This window comes from Miscanthus floridulus, chromosome 3, assembly GCF_019320115.1.
Source record: "Miscanthus floridulus cultivar M001 chromosome 3, ASM1932011v1, whole genome shotgun sequence".
In the NCBI taxonomy this organism is placed as follows: Eukaryota; Viridiplantae; Streptophyta; class Magnoliopsida; order Poales; family Poaceae; genus Miscanthus; species Miscanthus floridulus.
In genome coordinates, this window is record NC_089582.1 from 48,264,353 (window position 1) to 48,283,246 (window position 18,894).

An 18,894-nucleotide genomic window follows, 5' to 3' on the forward strand; every position below is an offset into this window, starting at 1 on the left:
ACTAGTTGACACAACAACGACAACAGCTCTACCCTACCAAGAAGGAGACTCGATCTACGACCTTGAAGCCTCTACTGAAGTTATCAACAACTCTAATAGTACGGAAACCAACGCTGATGATAGAACAACTCACGCACGAGAAGTATTCATGATTTGTCATCCTCGATCACCATTGGCCCCCTCAGAAGCACCCAACATCAGATCATCGGATGAATCTGAGTCCAACATATCACCCTTTATCCAAGGGCACAATGGTGAGACCGAAAATCAAAAGCAAGCCAGAGAAAGAAAAAACAAATTGAAACAAGGACGCCAACGCCGTGCTAGGCAGCGCAAGGAAGCATGGATCAGATATGAGTCAGATCTAGCTAAGTACGATAGAAGAAAATCAGAACAAGAAGTCAAAGAAAGACGCGCGGCAAATACACCCTACGACAGGATCCGAGAAGCACTAGAAGAACTCAGAGCAATCTCACATCCCAGTGAAAAACAGGAACAACTCCGGGACTATCTCCGATCAACATCCCTAAGGACGCACGATGGAAGAACCCATTCAAAACTACCTGCCAGATCGACATCTCATGCGCAAGAAGATCAAAATCAAAGGAAGTCCGCTTTCGAGAGACTTGGACCAAGTGGAAGTCACAACGGGGAAAGTAGAAGAGACCATAGTCAAAACTACCGAGTCGAATAACCAAGAAAGATCAGAAGCAAAGTACCCATTCAGACAGCCACACAGAACTACTCTCGACAAGACGTGGCTAGAAGGAGGTGGCGAATCAGAATACAAAGAAGCCAGAGCGCATGATAGATTCCCCTATTTTGCGAACAGACTCGCTTCAATACGACTACCTCACAAGTTCAAGCCGTCCAACCACTCTAAGTATAATGGCAAGACCGAACCAAGGCAGTGGCTTAGGATCTACTCGCAATCAATCGAACTAGCCGGAGGAGACGACGACATCAAGACCTTATTCTTCCCAATGGCCCTAGAAACCATGCCCCTCCAATGGTTCGACAAATTGAATCTAGGGTCGATCAGAAATTGGGAAGACTTGCAAAGATCTTTCTGTGAAAATTTCGCAGGTATCATTACGCACCCCATCACCCACGTAGAATTAAAAGGACTCAAGCAGAAAGGAGGCGAAAGTCTTAGAAATTACTATCGATGATTTGGCGAACTACGTGCTCAAGTACACGACATCACCGAACGAGAAGTAATCGAAGCTTTCTCTCACGGAATCATGGCTAGGTGGCAATTTCAGGATTTTTGCAAAGAAAACCCAAGAAACAATAAAGAATTTAGACACACAGTGGAAAGAATGATTACTACAGAGGAGAAGACACGAGAAAGGTTCCCGGATAGAAATAACCAAGACAACCCGGACAAGCGAAATCATCGAAACAACAGACATCAGGAAAGAAAGCGTGGACCAGACAACACCGTAGCGACAGCTGACAAAGCAAGGAAGTTTTCCAAACCCAGGAGGTATGATGACATTGAAAACATGCAGTGCATCTGGCACCCTAAATCAAATCATACAATCGGAGAGTGCTACACCTTCAAAGATCGATACACGAGAAAAGGTAGTAAGGGGAACAATAAAGAAGGTAATCAGAAAAAAGATGAAGACAACCACGAAGACAAAGAATTCCAAAAATCCAGGGGGACAGTAGCAGTAATCTTCGCTGGGCCCCAGATTCCAGAAGCAAACATCAAGAAAAGCTAGCTCTACGAACCATCATGGCAGTGGAACCGGCTACTCCAAGATATCTCAATTGGTCACAGTATCCAATCCAGTTTTCAAGAGAAGACCAATGGACTAACATAGGAAACGCAGGCCATTATCCACTGGTTCTAGATCCAACTATCGCTGGTATGACTGTCACAAAAGTACTAATCGATGGGGGAGCCAGACTCAACATCATATTTTTAGAAACACTAAGGAAGATGGGACTACAACTTACCGGGATGATTACACCAATAAGCACCCCATTTTATGGGATAGTACCCGGCAAGGCGGCCATGCCACTTGGGCAAATCACTCTACCGGTTACTTTTGGAACTCCCTCAAACTACCGTACAGAGTTCATCAAATTTGAAGTTGTAGACTTCGATTCATCATATCACGCAATCCTCGGGCGCCCAGCACTAGCAAAATTCATGGCAATACGGCATTACCCATACCTATTGCTTAAGATGCCAGGGCCTAACGGTGTTCTTTCCCTTCGAAGTGATTTGAAGCGTGCTTTTGACTGTGACGTTCAAGCAATCCAAATTGCAGCAAAAGCACAAACCGCTAGTGGAAGAAAAGAGATAGCTACTATTGCCGCAAAAATAAGCCCAGAAGAACTAGAGATACCGGCTAAAAAGCCCAGCATCCTCGCACCACCAAAAGAAGCTGACGTCAAGCAAATTGACTTGGGCACTGGTGATCCCTCCAAAATGGCAACCATCAGCACCCACCTCTCGGCAAAATAGGAACTCGTGCTCACCAACTTTCTTTGGGACAACAAAGATATCTTCGCCTGGAAGCCGGCCGACATGCTAGGTGTCCCAAGGGAGTTGGCTGAGCATGGAATCGATGTCAACGAAGGCTCCAAGCCTGTGAAGCAACGACTACGATGGTTTTCACCCGACAAGAAGGCAGCAATTAAAAAAGAAATCACAAAGCTAATGGCAGCAGGATTCATCAGGGAAATCCTTCATCCAGATTGGCTAGCAAACCCAGTTCTAGTACAGAAAAAGAACATGGATGAGTGGCACATGTGCGTTGACTACACAGATCTCAACAAGCACTGCCCGAAAGATCCATTCGGACTACCACGCATTGATCAGATAGTTGATTCAACAGCAGGATCTACCCTATTATCCTTTCTTGATTGCTATTCAGGATATCACCAGATCACATTAAAGGAACAAGACCAGAGCAAGACATCCTTCATCACTCCTTTCAGTGCCTACTGCTACAAGACCATGTCATTTGGACTCAAGAACGCTGGTGCCACTTACCAAAGAGCTATCCAAACATGCCTTGGTGAACAGATCGACAAAAACGTAGAAGCATACGTGGATGACATAGTAGTAAAAACAAAGAACCCGGATACACTAATTAAAGACTTAGAGCAAACCTTCGAAAACCTGAAAAGGTGGACGTGGAAATTGAACCCAAACAAGTGTGTATTCGGAGTTCCATCAGGACAACTACTCAGATTCTTGGTCAGTCATCGAGGAATCGAAGCCAGCGCCAAGCAAATTTGAGCCATAATAGAGATGGGCCCTCCTCGAAGTGTCAAAGACGTGCAGAAACTAACAGGCTGCATGGCGGCCCTCAATCGTTTCATATCAAGACTCAGCAAAAAAGGGCTACCTTTCTTTAAACTACTAAAGAAGACAGATAAGTTCGAGTGGACAGAAGAAGCCGATGAAGCTTTCAAAAGACTTAAAGAATACCTCACCTCCTCGCCCATCCTCACACCTCCAAAGAAAGACGAAGACATAATGCTATATATTGCGGCTACTTCTACTGTGATCAACACAGCAATAGCCGTGGAAAGAGAAGAAGAAGGGCGCATATATAAAGTACAACGCCCTGTATACTACATCAGCGAAGTGCTGTTAGAATCAAAAATTTGGTACCCGCATGTGCAAAAACTACTCTACGCCCTACTGATCAGTTCATGTAAGCTTCGCCACTATTTTGAAAGCCACAAGATTACCGTGGTGATGGATTTCCCACTCGGAGACATCCTACACAATAAAGACACAATAGGGCACATATCTAAGTGGGCAGTTAAACTTGGTGCTCTCAATATCAATTTCACACCACGGAAGGCAATTAAATCTCAAGCCCTTACTGATTTTATTGTCGAGTGGACAGAAATTCAACAACCTATGTCAAATACCGTCCTTGACCATTGGAAGATGTACTTTGATGGATCACTCAAGCTAGGTGGCGCCGGCGCAGGCGTCCTCTTCATTTCTCTAGATGAAAGCAACTCAAGTATGTCCTTCAGATATTATGGCAAGCTACAAACAATGAAGCAGAATATGAAGCTCTCATCCATGGACTCAAAGTGGCAATTACCCTCGGAATCAAGCGATTACTTGTATATGGCTATTCGGTAGTAGTCATCAACCAAGTCAACAAAGATTGGGACTGCACCAAAGAAAACATAGGCGCTTATTGTGCTGAAATAAGAAAGCTTGAAAAACATTTTCAAGGATTAGAAATTCTACATGTCCTGCGTGACTCTAATATTGCAGCAGACGTCCTCACCAAACTCGGATCAGACAGGGCAAAGGTCCCACCAGGTGTGTTCATAGAGGAGTTGTTAGCTCCATCTATCAAACAACCCGGTGAGATAACCCCTGAACTCCAAGCCAAAGGCGCACAGATTCTGGTGGTCACAGCATCGTGGACCCAGGTCTTTATTGATTATATCAAAGAGAATAAGTTGCCAGCAGAAAAAGAAGAGGCTACCCGAGTTGTTCGCAGAAGCAAGAACTACGTCCTAGTAGGGGACAAGCTCTACAGAAGAGCCGCATCATCAGGAGTACTCCTAAAATATGTCTCATTCAAAAAAGGCAAAGAGATCTTAGACGAAATACACTCAGATTGCTGTGGGAATCATGCCGCTTCAAGAACACTAGTCGGCAAAGCATTCCGCACTGAATTCTACTGGCCAACCGCTTTGAAAGACACAGAAGAACTCATCACAAAATGCAAAGGTTGTTAGATGTTCGCAAGACAAGCTCATGTAACAGCTCACAATCTCATCTGCATCCCACCCGCTTAGCCTTTCTCCTGCTGGGGGCTGGATCAAGTCGGACCTCTCAAGAAAGCAAAGGGAGGCTTTGAGTACATCTTCGTAGCAATTGACAAGTTCATAAAGTGGATTGAATACAAACCACTCGCAAAATACAGCGCAGCCAAAGCAGTCAAGTTCATCCAAGACATTATGCACCACTTCGGCATGCCCAATCGAATCATCATAGATTTGGATTCTCCCTTCACAGCTACAGAATTCTAAAGTTGGGCACAGGATTGTGGTTTCGACATAGATTACGCATCAGTCGCACATCTAGAAGCCAATGGACAGGTAGAAAGGGCTAATGGACTCATACTAGCCAGATTAAAACCAAGATTGTATGAAGAACTAGTGGACTATGGACCCAAATGGATTGAAGAATTACCCGAAGTAGTATGGGGGCTACGAACTCAAGTAAGCAGAGCCATCGGATATTCACCTTTCTTCCTGGTTTACGGATCAGAAGCCGTATTACCTGCCGACTTGATCTGGACGTCACCAAGGATAGAACAATATGATGAAGGAGAAGCAGAACACACCCGAAGATTAGAACTCGACGGTATAGAAGAAGTCAGAGTAAACGCTATCCTTTAATCAGCAAGATACCTCCAAGATTTAAGACGCCACTACAACAAGAGTACCCAGCCTCGATCACTCCAAATCGGAAACTTAGTACTAAGAAGAATACAAAAAACTGATGGATGCCATAAACTACTCAGTCCATGGGAAGGTCCTTTTATTGTCACAAAAGTCACCGGACCGGGTACGTACAAGCTGATAACCGAAGATGGAAAAGAAGTCAACAATACATGGCACATCAGCCAACTAAGAAGATTCTATGCATGAAAACAACTCAAGGAAGAATATATATACAAGCCACAAGAGATCAACATTCAAGATCAATAGAGATGATGTTCCTTAACAACACATGCATTATTATGGTTTTCATTCAAGATCAATAAAGATGGTGTTCATCGACAATATGTCCTATTATGGCTTTCCCTGAGTTGATTTCACAAACCAAAAAGCAACACGGCTAATAATATGCCTAAGCATACTGGCCGAGAGCAAAAAAGCTGAAAAGATGCTTGAGCCCGCCGATGAGGGTAGCTAACAAGCTAACACCCGAACCAAAAAGCAACACGGCTAATAATATGCCTGAGCATACCGGCCGAGAGCAAAAAAGCTGAAAAGATGCTTGAGCCCGCCGATGAGGGTAGCTAACAAGCTAACACCCAAACCAAAAAGCAACACGGCTAATAATATGCCTGAGCATACCGGCTGAGAGCAAAAAAGTTGAAAAGATGCTTGAGCCCGTCGATGAGGGTAGCTAACAAGCTAACACCCGAACCAAAAAGCAACACGGCTAATAATATGCCTGAGCATATCGGCCGAGAGCAAAAAAGCTGAAAAGATGCTTGACCCCGCCGATGAGGGTAGCTAACAAGCTAACACCCGAACCAAAAAGCAACATGGCTAATAATATGCCTGAGCATACCGGCCGAGAGCAAAAAAGTTGAAAAGATGCTTGAGCCCGCCGATGAGGGTAGCTAACAAGCTAACACCCGAACCAAAAAGCAAAATGGCTAATAGTATGCCTGAGCATTCTGGCCGAGAGCAAAAGAGCTCAAAAGATGCTTGAGCCTACCGATGAGGGTAGCTAATAAGCTAACACCCGCTAGTCCTAAGACTTTCCAGTACCAACAAGATCAAGAAAGGTTGTCAGCACATATACCGAGTTGTTTACATGGCGCATATGAAAGCCAGACAAGAACTCGATGAAACAAGAAAGTTTGTCAAGACAATGATCTACACATACCGAGTTGTTCACCCAGCACAGATGAAAGCCAGACAAACGACTACCCGGTAAAATGTTGATCACTTGGACAACTCATTCAAAGAATAAACAAGGCGTCCAGACAAAGAAGACGTCAACAAAAATCTTCATTCAAAAAGAAGTATAATATCCTATTACAAAGGTTGGAGTACAAAGGTTAATTACATCAAGCATCATCATCAGGAGAAGAAATATCAATATTAAGATTATCTACAATCTTCCTGGCTAAATCTTCGACCTCAGGCTCCACCTTTTCAACGGCATCAATATACTCTTGACTCTCGGCTTCCTCTGCAATCTTGGATAAAGGCACCTCCGGAGCAAGAACTCGGACTTGGGTAAGAACATTCTTAGTACATAGTTGGGCGCACCTCTTCATGAACTCTTGGAAATGAGTCAGAATTTGAGGAATCAACTGAGCCCAAGATTGGCCATCATCTACTGGAGTCCAGAGAAGGTCGGCTATTGACCGAAAAGATTTCCACAAAGCATTCCAGTTCTCAGTAGCCGTCGCTAACTTGCTAGTCAAGACTTCAACAGTTTTTTGGACCTGCACAAGATCCCTACCAGCTCAACGCCTAATCAACTTGGCAAGCGCGAGTTCTTCTTCAGCATGAGTAATTACCTCTTCGGCCTTGTTCTGACTACTGCGAACAAGTGTCTTCATCTCCTCAATACCCTCCGAGAGCTTCTGCTTTTCAACTCGAAGAGCTAGACAATGAAACAAAAACAAGTCAGCAGAAAGGGAAACTTAAAAACAGAAAGAATCAAAAAGAACCCAGAAATGTGCTCGGGGGCTGCAACAGGAAAGGTTTTCAATTCTTCAAACAACCCAGAATCAAGACCCTCCAACTTTTTGTTCTAAATAGCAAGAGGCTCGGGGGGCTACACTTAGTGAGTGCACTTTTTTCTTCTAAAAAGCGCACATCACTCAAATTCTTCAAGACTTCTTTAGAATAGGAATTTTCAAACAACATAAAGATTCAGGACCCTCCAACTTTTTGTTCCAAATAGCAAGAGGCTCGGGGGCTACACTCAGTGAGTGCCCTTTTTCTTCAAAAAAGCGCACGTCACAGAAAAGACTTCTTCAAGGTAGACCACTTCAAGACCTTACGATAAAAAGAACCCGGACCGAGCCATATCCAAGTTCTTTTTGACCTTCAACGAAGAAACAGAGCAATTTCAAGACAAGATCCTCTAGCTCCTTGTTCCAAATAGCAAGAGGCTCGGGGGCTACACCCAGATGGATGAACTTTTTTCAAAAAGCACACACCACTCGAAGATCCAAAGAAGTGCTACATGGTTTCACTCAAGAAAGCACTCGGACGACCCTTGTTCCTACTTGACAAGAGGAACAAGACGAGGCTTCCAGAGTTCAACCATGAAGTGCTCGGTAGCTTGTCGATGCGGGACCCATAGGATACCCCGCAAGGAAGAGAGAAGATCTAGTCTAACTAGGATTCTTCCCATGTAATCCTAGTAGTAATACTACCCTGTAATCCTACTAGGACTCTACATTGTAAACCGACTAGGACTCTGGCTTCCTGACTATATAAAGGAGGGCAGAGCTCCTTGGATCGGGGGGTTTTGAGAGAACAACAACTGTATGACACTTGATAATCAATCCAACGCAAAGGTTAAGGCCGACTGGACGTAGGGCTATTACTCGATCACAATCGAGGGCCTGAACCAGGATAAATTGACTGTCTCTTGCGTTTACTGTCGAGTTCAGCATACACCGAAGCCCAAACATACTACCCCGGGTACCCCCGTGGTAGGCTATCGGTGGTGAAACATCGACAATCACCTTCACCAGAGGGAGAATGAGCACACAAGATCCACTCGCAATCGATGTCTCAATCACCTCAGAATATCCAATTGAGTGCTTCAAGGGAACTCCAATTTCTCCGAGCCATCTAGGTGGTAGAAACCATCAAGAGTAACAAGAATCCTACAGCTTCAATATATAAGTCACTAGTGCCACTAGATGCAAATTGTTAGTACAAATGCACTAGATCAACTCCAATCTCACCCAAAAGTAGTATCAAATAAGAAAAAAATGAGTGTAGTGAGTTCTTAAGCTCTAGTTAGTGTGTGTATCTATTGGGAGTGCAAAGAGAGTGCTCAAGCCCAGGCAAACATTCTACTTAAAAGACACCTCAAGAGCTAGTCATTATTCCCTTTCATTGGGTTATGCACGTGCTCATCGAAAAGCTCCGAAGGGGGTCACTGGAGAAATGCATAGGAGCCCACAATGGCTAACTCAAGGGCCAGTTTAAACTAGCCATTGAACTGCCTTTACTTCGAAGGTGCTCTATCTAGTGGCATCGGAGAAATTTAGTGGCCACACAGAGTCACCGCTCGCATCTACAGAAGGTTTAGGCCGATGCCTAAAGTCCAGTGAAGGGTGGAGTTCACCACCGGACATTATTTTTGGTGGCCTTACAGAAGGTTTTCACGGCCACTGGAATCCTCCAGAGTTTCCAATGACTCACGTTCAAATCTATTGCGCACTTCACAAATGCATACATCATAACCACGTGTTAGCACTCTCTCTAGTGTCCACACTCTCCAATGGCACCCGAGAATAGGTCGTCACTTTGAAACTTCACTGAAAATGATCTATGAAACAAAAGCCTACGCATATACTACCTTTGTCTTTGGCCTTTTGCTTCCAAGTCCATTCATCTCTGTCATCTTCTTCTCCATGTTGAGCACTTCACCTCCATGGTCCTAGCCATCTCCTCTCATGGATCCATGTATTAGTCAACTTCACCTTGTGGACTAACCTAGCTTATCAACTCAAGTAAAACATTAGTCCCACTAGTTGTCACTGAATTACCAAAAACAAACTAGGGTTTTCAAGGGATACAGTCTTTTGGATTTGATTTTTTATTCCCATGTAGGATTCCCATAGCAAGTCATTCATTCATATACCTTTACCAAAGAGTGAATTCATTTGCAGTCAATGGCGGAGCATGGAGCCAAACAAAGGGGGGCAACTACACTCTAACATAGCACTTCAACTATAGTCGGCCCTAGCTCACTCAACTTCTACATGTCAGACACAGGAGTTTCCAAGCACAATCTCCATAGATGAAGACTTGCGGTGGCCAATGCATGGAGGTAGGGGGTGGGAGGCAAGCACCAAACTTTGCCTACATTAACCTCTACCTTTGCTGGAGGTGCCTAAACTTGTTGGGCGGTGTCATCTCGATCCCAAACTTCTATTTTTCAATTTTTAGCTCACTAAACTTGTTTCGAGTCTCATCACTAGGAGAGGTCCCGGTCGAGGGATAATGACAACAAGCTCACCCTCGGCATAGGTGGAGGTGTCCATGGTAGGGCGCGTGTATCATAGAGGAGGAAGTTTTGCATGTCTAGCTGGAAGGCAGCGGCTCCTTCGTCATCATTGTCGTGGATGCCTCCATAGGGGAGGTCCTAGACGATGACCTTGGTGACCCCCGGGTGGATCTCGGTGGCAATAAACCGTGGCACGACTATGTCCTACTCAATGGAGACATCCGTGTCAGCCACAAAGGGGAGCTCTATAGTACCTTGGCAAAGATGTGCAATAGGCAATACAACTTCTTCCCACCGAGCACAGCCACCACCGCTGCCACAAAGGGGAGCTCTATAGTACGGTAATGAATGAAAGGGGGACTTTTTAAAACTTTTTGTGAATTAACGAAGAGAGAGAAAGGATGTATCATAGTGGTGATTATAGCTTGGGCACAAAAACAAAATCCAACATTTGCAATCTGCGTAGTAGAATTCCCGTAGAGTTATTTTATTCGATGGTAGTACTAGTTATCACTACTACAGAATGGACTTGTTGTCCCGGGCGGTAACGGCCTTTAGTCCTGGTTACCGCGCCGGGACAACGATCCCGGGACTAAAGGTGCCACCTTTAGTCCCGGGTCATCGAGCCAGGACTAAAGAGGGACCTTTAGTCCCGGTTGGTGTTACCAACCGGGACTAAAGGCCCTCCAGCCGAGCAAACATGGCCGCACCCTTTAGTCCCGGTTGGTAACCCCAACCAGGACTAAAGGTTCCTTTTCTTTTTCTTTTTTTTGTTTAATTTGTTTTCAGTTCAGTTACATGTATTTGTTTAATATATAATATGTTTTTATGTATGTATTCTACGCTGCTAATATAAATACACGCACGCATATAATTACATCTAATTCTCATCTCGAGCATTATTATATTCGAATAAAGTATGAACCTATATATATTATAGATATATATATGTATATATACAACACTTTCATAATCTTGTTCTCGAAAATAACGATATCAATAAACATTTAATTTACATCATTTATTCCTTAGGATCAAAGTAGAACTCGCCGTTGGGATTTAGCACTTTTTCTAGAAGATATCCTGCTATTGACTCTTGAACTGCTTTCAGATGGTCTTTTTGCATGACCCTTCGTTTCAACCATTCAGTCTTGCATTTGACATAAAAGGAAAAGTATTAATACATATACATATATATATATATATATATATATATTCATTTAAAAATAAATAAAAAATTGATATATGCGTACTCTGAGGACATCTTTAGGAGTTCTTCTTATGTGCGCAGTGATAAATTCACAAACATAGTATCCACACAAGTTATTACCTGGTTCCTGCCGCAAACACTACTGTACGAGAAGAAGATTATTCTCATCATCTCACACGTAAATTGAAGTATGATATAGTAATTAAACACGTGGGGAAGTGTATATAGTACAACTTACTGGTATTTCAACTACATTAAGTGGTGCCTTGCAATCCTTGCGATGTTGCTGAATAAACTCTTTCCAAACCCTATGCGACCAATAATGTACGATCGTTAATAAATTATGGCAAAGTCTATTCAATAATAGTTGTGCATGAGAGATCGAAATTACCCCTGGATAATGTCTATCATATCTTGGTATAGTGCCCGCTCTTTTCTCAACGAGTCAAAGATTACTAACCGACTTGAGTTTAACTCAATGACAATGAGTATCCAGTGAAACCTGCATTGATTTATACACACACGTACATGCATATAAGTTGTATTGATATTACATAAAATGTGTAGACTACATTATTATTAACACTTACTCAAAGTTGTATGGGAAAAGTATTGTTGTCTTGTTGTGCTGCTTCACGAAGAACATCATGATATTATCCTATGCTTCAGATACCCACCGCTCCTTGATAATAATACCGGTTTTGAATACGATATAAGGATCAATGAAGCCAACACTAGTGTCTTGTATTCTTTGGAGCTCTGACATCTGGAATCTGTATATAAATATAAGTTACATGTGAGGATAATTATATACACGTACGCATGGAAGTGAGTTTATTAAATAAAAGTAAGAATCACTTACAAACAAAAGGAGCTAATGATTGATTTGTCCAGAGCGTCCATGTGGTATAGTTGATGCAATTCTTCAAAACTAATATGTAAGATGTCATCGCCACGGAAGTAATGATGGTCTCTAAATCTGACAAAGATCCACTGCTCACCCCTGCCACACGCCTGCATGTACCACTTGTTGAGCAAGTACATTTGCGTACCCAATTCATTCAGAGCCGCAGGGTTGTACAGACTTTTGCCATATTTATAAGTCTTCCAGGTATCAACTTCCAGGTTCTAGATTGGAGCTTTGCCTATTAATTGATCCAAGGTTAAACCATTATCTTGAAAAAAAGCATTAAGGGCTTGAATTGACACTTCTCTAGAGTTGTCTGGTCGATAGACTTCTATGTTGGAACCATATTCATTAGCAACAACAAGATTTTGCATTGGTTGCTTCTGTTGTCCGAGCTGTGGGACATCCTTCCCTGATGCTCTTTTCCTTTTCTTCTCTGCATCATGTGACTTCACGAGGGAGCGGTCATAGTCTGATAGTGGCGAAGGCTTACGAAGTTCAATCATCTTTTTCTTGTGTGCATCGACCTTCTGTCTTAGCACATCTCGTGGTATGTAAAAGTATGGCTTCTCCTTAAGCTTCGCTTGACTCTTGTTTTTGATATCTATAAAAAAATCTTTCACTTTTTTGTCTTCTTCAGCTGCTATTTGCTCATCAGTCTTTTCAGGAAGTATTTCTTAAGAAATAACTCTTTTTCTTGGGGTCTTCTTTGCCGTCGGGACCTTAGACGTCTTTGTAGTGCGTCGCTGTGGAGGGGGTGGGGGCGGTGTTGGAGACCGGCGTGGAGGTGATGAGGCCGGTGTTGGTGGAGACTGGCATGGAGGCATTGGAGATCATTGTGGAGGCGGTGGGGCTGGTGTAGGAGTTGGAGATCGTTGTGGAGGCGATGGGGCCGGTGTAGGAGTTGGTGATCGCCGTGGGGATGAAGTCATCTCGCCCCCCGCGACGCTGTGATGAGATGGGGAATGAATGATTAGGCTTGGCTAGGGGGAGACCCTGCTACAAAAACAAGTTGTGTGTCAATTATTTTTGAAGCTAATAGAAAATTAATGGAAAATAATATTTCATTCACTTTCATTCGTACCTAGGGTGAGGTAGGGGAAGCGGTGGCGCCCCAGGAATGATGATGAAGCGTTTGCGCCATTGAATAAATGTCTTCTCTGCTTCTCCTAGTGTTTTCTCCCCATCACCGCCTTCAATGTCAAGAGGAACATTGCTGTAACCTTTGAGCACTCTATCGATCGAGACGCTAGCATATCCAGGTTGAATAACTGACCCATGGATTCTTGGTGTCTTCGTTCGGTCTATTGGAGATATAACCCCGATAGCCACCATGATTGATGCATTATTACCATCTGGAATGTGCAGCTCACATGTTGTTAGAGGCTCGGTAATGTCATCAACAGGGAAGTGCAACCCAGCGTCGTCTTGAATAACTGGCAGCTCCATAGAAGCACAATTGCTTTTCATCTGACCAACGGGGCTAATGGTGACTCCCGGCGTTGATTGCGATTGCATTTGACTCATTGCTAGCTGCACTTGCCTCTTGATCTCCTCCTGCATTCTTGCCTCAAGAGATTTTTCTCGTTCACGTGATTCAAGCAATGCTTGTCGTGACTCATCAACAAATTGCTCCAATGCACGGATTCGTTCTGCCTCCTCATCCTTCTTTCTCTGGCGGCTTCTGTAGGTATCCTTGTCTGCTGGGAATGCATGTAGCCACGGAACCACCCCATAGCCTCTTGTTCGACCACCATGTTCGGGATTCTCTAGGGCATATGTCAATTCATCCTTCTCTCTGTTGGGCTTGAAAACACCACTATCAGCTTCTTCCCTAGCACGAGCTAGTCTCTGTGTTGCTCTCTCAATTTTTTAGCCGAAAATTAGCTTGCCAGTGTCTGGGTCTAGGCTTCCCCCATGAGCGTAGAACCAATTCTTCGCGCGTTGAGGCCAGTTCTTCTCTATTGTTTCAGGTATGATTCCCTTGGCAGTAATCTCTGCTTCTAGGTTCTGCCACTTGGGAATAGCACTCCTATAACCATCTGATCCCATGCGATGATGGTATTGCTTCTGTCGGGCATTCTACTGATTCTTCATCACACGTTCCTCACTATCTTGAGATGTCTTGTATTCTACGAAGGCATCCCAATGGGACTCCAACTTGACAAACGCCTTAGCATTGAAATTCGGCGTAGCATTCTTCAAGATAAACTTTTTATACAATGTCTTCTTCCAACTCTGGAACAATGTTGCCATCTTCTTCATTGTCCAATCCCTCACTAGCTCCTTCAAAGCATCATCTGCTTGTAATGTGAAATGTTGAGTGATATCTCTCCAAGCTAGGTTCTTGTCACGATCAGATACAAAACTAACATTAGGAGCGGATATCTTCTGCTTCCATTCACAAGCACTAACTGGGATCCTATCCCTTACAATGAACCCACATTGATTGACATATGTCTGAGCATATGGTCCCAATGGTTTGCCGGTGTCGGTGTCGAATTCTGATATTATGAAACGGCCCTCTAATGGCTTTTTTGGCCCTCGGACTTTCCTACTTTTGTCGGTGGTTGATGTAGATCCAGAGACCAGCTACATGAGTAGAAACACAACGATTAACAACAAATATACGTACGCATGCATCTATAAGAGATGATAGATAATCGAATGTACCTCGCCAGTATTTTCTTGCGCGACAATTTGTTGATCTTCAACCACCGGCATATTCAGGATATCCTCATAATCAGCAAAGTACTGACTCGTGTCATCTACATCCACATTGGTGCCGGTGTTGATAATATCCGCCATTATGTCATCACTCAAGTTATCATCCGGAGCAGCCATTTGTATCTTCAAGATAACACATAGATAGAATTACTATGGTACATAAGTACATGTGATAACACATATAGAATTACTAAATCCAATTAAATATAATAACACATAATATTTCATAAGGATAAACAATAATAAGGTATAGGCTTTGGAATCGAATCAATAACACTTTCGATCCAAAAATATGGAAATAAGTACATGTATATATATACACATAGAATGATACAATATATTTTCTCTCTCTCTCAACACATAGAAATAAGTGCATATGTCTATGTCTCTAGATATGCATGTGATAACACATAGAATGTCTCTCTAGATACAATTTTTTCTCTCTCTCAACACATGAAAATAAGTACATGTATATATACATATAGAAATAATTAAGTACATATGTATACATATAGAATCTCTCTCTAGATATATATAGAGAGATAGAATATATAATTACTAAATCCAATTAAATAAATCTAACATGAAATCAGATAAACTAGTAATAGATAATACATTTTAATCTAACATATATCAAAAACTATAATAAAAAACTATCTAAAAAACTATCTAAATAAAATACTAATTAAATTTTAATACATTTAAATCTAACATATATCAAAAACTATCTAAAAAATAACTAAAAAACTAACAATAAACTACTAATTAAAATTTAATACATTTTAATCTAACATACAGCCCAGACTTTGTAAAAAAAATCTAAAAAACATGGCCGATCGAGAGCACAGATCAAGAGTTCGACGGAGGGTACGGTGGACGCGCGGGAAGCGTCGGCGACGGAGGGTGGGGTCGAGTGCGGCGGCAGAGACGGGATGCGGCGCGCGATGCGGGCTGAGAGAATGGCGCGGCCGGGCGGGGGTAGACGACGGCGGCGGCGCGGCAGAGACGAGCTCGACGACGGCGGATGGCGCGGCCGGGCGGGGCTGAGCGACGGAGGCGAGATCGAAGATGAACAGAACAGACGTTCGATATATATAGGCTGGGACCCTTTAGTCCTGGCTGGTAACACCAGCCGGGACTAAAGGACATTTAGTCCCGGCTGGTAAGACCAACCGGGACTAAAGGTCCAACCCTTTAGTCCCGGTTGGTCTTACCAGCCGGGACTAAATGTCTGGTGTTACCAGCCGGGACTAAAGGTATTTTTGGGCGGGCACCGAAATTGCCGCCCACCCTTTAGTCCCGGTTCTTGGCCTGGGCTGGGACTGAAGGCCTCAAATTTTGGCAACCCGCCAGCGTAATTGGAAAGGTCTGGGATTTTGATTTTGTTTAATACTAGGTTAATCAATTAATTCCATAGCAACTTCAATACTTTGCAATATTTATTTTAAAAAATACTATTGATTAACTAATTATTTATTGTAATTAGAAAAATTTTGTAACCTAAAGTTTTTAATTTCTTTTATGAATATAGAATATAAATGTTACTAATACTAAGTATTTTGTTAATGCAAAAATATATTTGTAACTTAAAATTAATAAAACTAATATTATTCGATAGGAAATTTATTATCACATTATTGTAACGTCAATGTTTTAATTTTTTCTCGGTTTTTGACCAAAATTGATAGGAAATTTTTGTTGAACCTATAAAAATAAAGAAAATGTAGTATTTTTTGTTCTACAACTTTTTCAAATGAAAAAATGGCCTATATAAGGATTGTATATATTGATGATCTTAACAAACTTGGTATTCAAAACTTTTCAATTTGAGACAATCTAGGGTCCCGAAAACTAGTTTGTAGGCGTCGAAATTTAAAAATCATAAATTTGAACCGTCCAAACTTTCTCAAATGGAAAGTTGACCAAAACAACAATTGTAGATCTTTTTGAGTTTAACAAACTTGGTATTCAAAACTTTTCAATTTGAAGTCATTTAGAGTTCATAATACTAGAGTCAAAGTGTTGTTTTTTCATTTGACCAAATTTGACTTGGACAAACTTGCTCAAATGAGACATTAAATGACCTCAGATGAAAAAACTCTGAATACCAAGTTTGATCATCTCAGCAAGATCTACAATTGTTACATATCTCATTTTCTCATTTGAGAAATTTTTATCAAACACTAGTCACAACTTCTTGAATCTCATATAGACTTTCTAAAACTATATCACACACTTGTGAAATTTGAACTATATTTTGTTCAAGCTTTCTCAAATGAAAAAATGTCCTATATAAGGATTGTAGATATTGATGAGCTTAACAAACTTGGTATTCAAAACTTTTCAATTTGAGACAATCTAGGGTCCTGAAAACTAGTTTGTAGGCGTCAAAATTTAAAAATCACAAATTTGAACCGTCCAAACTTTCTCAAATGGAAAGTTAACCAAAACAACAATTGTAGATCTTTTTGAGTTTAATAAACTTGGTATTCAAAACTTTTCAATTGGAAGTCATTTAGAGTTCATAATACTAGAGTCAAAGTGTTGTTTTTTCATTTGACCAAATTTGACTTGGTCAAACTTGCTCAAATGAGACACTAAATGACCTCAGATGAAAAAACTCTGAGTACCAAGTTTGATCATCTCAGCAAGATCTACAATTGTTACATAGCTCATTTTCCTATTTAAGAAATTTTTATCAAACACTAGTCACAACTTCTTGAATTTCATAGACTTTCTAAAACTATGTCACACACTTATGAAATTTGAACTATATTTTGTTTCAAACTTTCTCAAATGAAAAAATGGCCTATATAAGGATTGTAGATATTGATGAGCTTAACAAACTTGGTATTCAAAACTTTTCAATTTGAGACAATCTAGGGTCCCGAAAACTAGTTTGTAGGCGTCGAAATTTAAAAATCATAAATTTGAACCGTCCAAACTTTCTCAAATGGAAAGCTGACCAAAACAACAATTGTATATCTTTTTGAGTTTAACAAACTTGGTATTCAAAACTTTTTAATTGGAAGTTATTTAGAGTTCATAATACTAGAGTCAAAGTGTTGTTTTTTATTTGACCAAATTTGACTTGGTCAAACTTGCTCAAATGAGACACTAAATAACCTCAGATGAAAAAACTCTGAATACCAAGTTTGATCATCTCAGCAAGATCTACAATTGTTACATAGCTCATTTTCCCATTTGAGAAATTTTTATCAAACACTAGTCACAACTTCTTGAATCTCATATAGACTTTCTAAAACTGTCACACACTTATGAAATTTGAACTACATTTTATTCAAGCTTTCTCAAATGAAAAAATGGCCTATATAAGGATTGTAGATATTGATGAGCTTAACAAACTTGGTATTCAAAACTTTTCAATTTGAGACAATCTAGGGTCCCGAAAACTAATTTGTAGGCGTCGAAATTTAAAAATCACAAATTTGAACCATCCAAACTTTCTCAAATGGAAAGTTGACCAAAACAACAATTGTAGATCTTTTTGAGTTTAATAAACTTGGTATTCAAAACTTTTCAATTTGAAGTCATTTAGAGTTCATAATACTAGAGTCAAAGTGTTGTTTTTTCATTTGACCAAATTTGACTTGGTCAAACTTGCTCAAATGAGACACTAAATGACCTCAGATGAAAAAACTCTGAATACCAAGTTTGATCATCTCAGCAAGATCTACAATTGTTACATATCTCATTTTCCCATTTGAGAAATTTTTATCAAACACTAGTCACAACTTCTTGAATCTCATATAGACTTTCTAAAACTATGTCACACACATGTGAAATTTGAACTACATTTTGTTCAAGCTTTCTCAAATGAAAAATTGCCTATATAAGGATTGTAGATATTGATGATCTTAACAAACTTGGTATTCAAAACTTTTCAATTTGAGACAATCTAGGGTCCCGAAAACTAGTTTGTAGGCATCGAAATTTAAAAATCACAAATTTGAACTGTCCAAACTTTCTCAAATGGAAAGTTGACCAAAATAACAATTGTAGATCTTTTTGAGTTTAATAAACTTGGTATTCAAAACTTTTCAATTTGAAGTCATTTAGAGTTCATAATACTAGAGT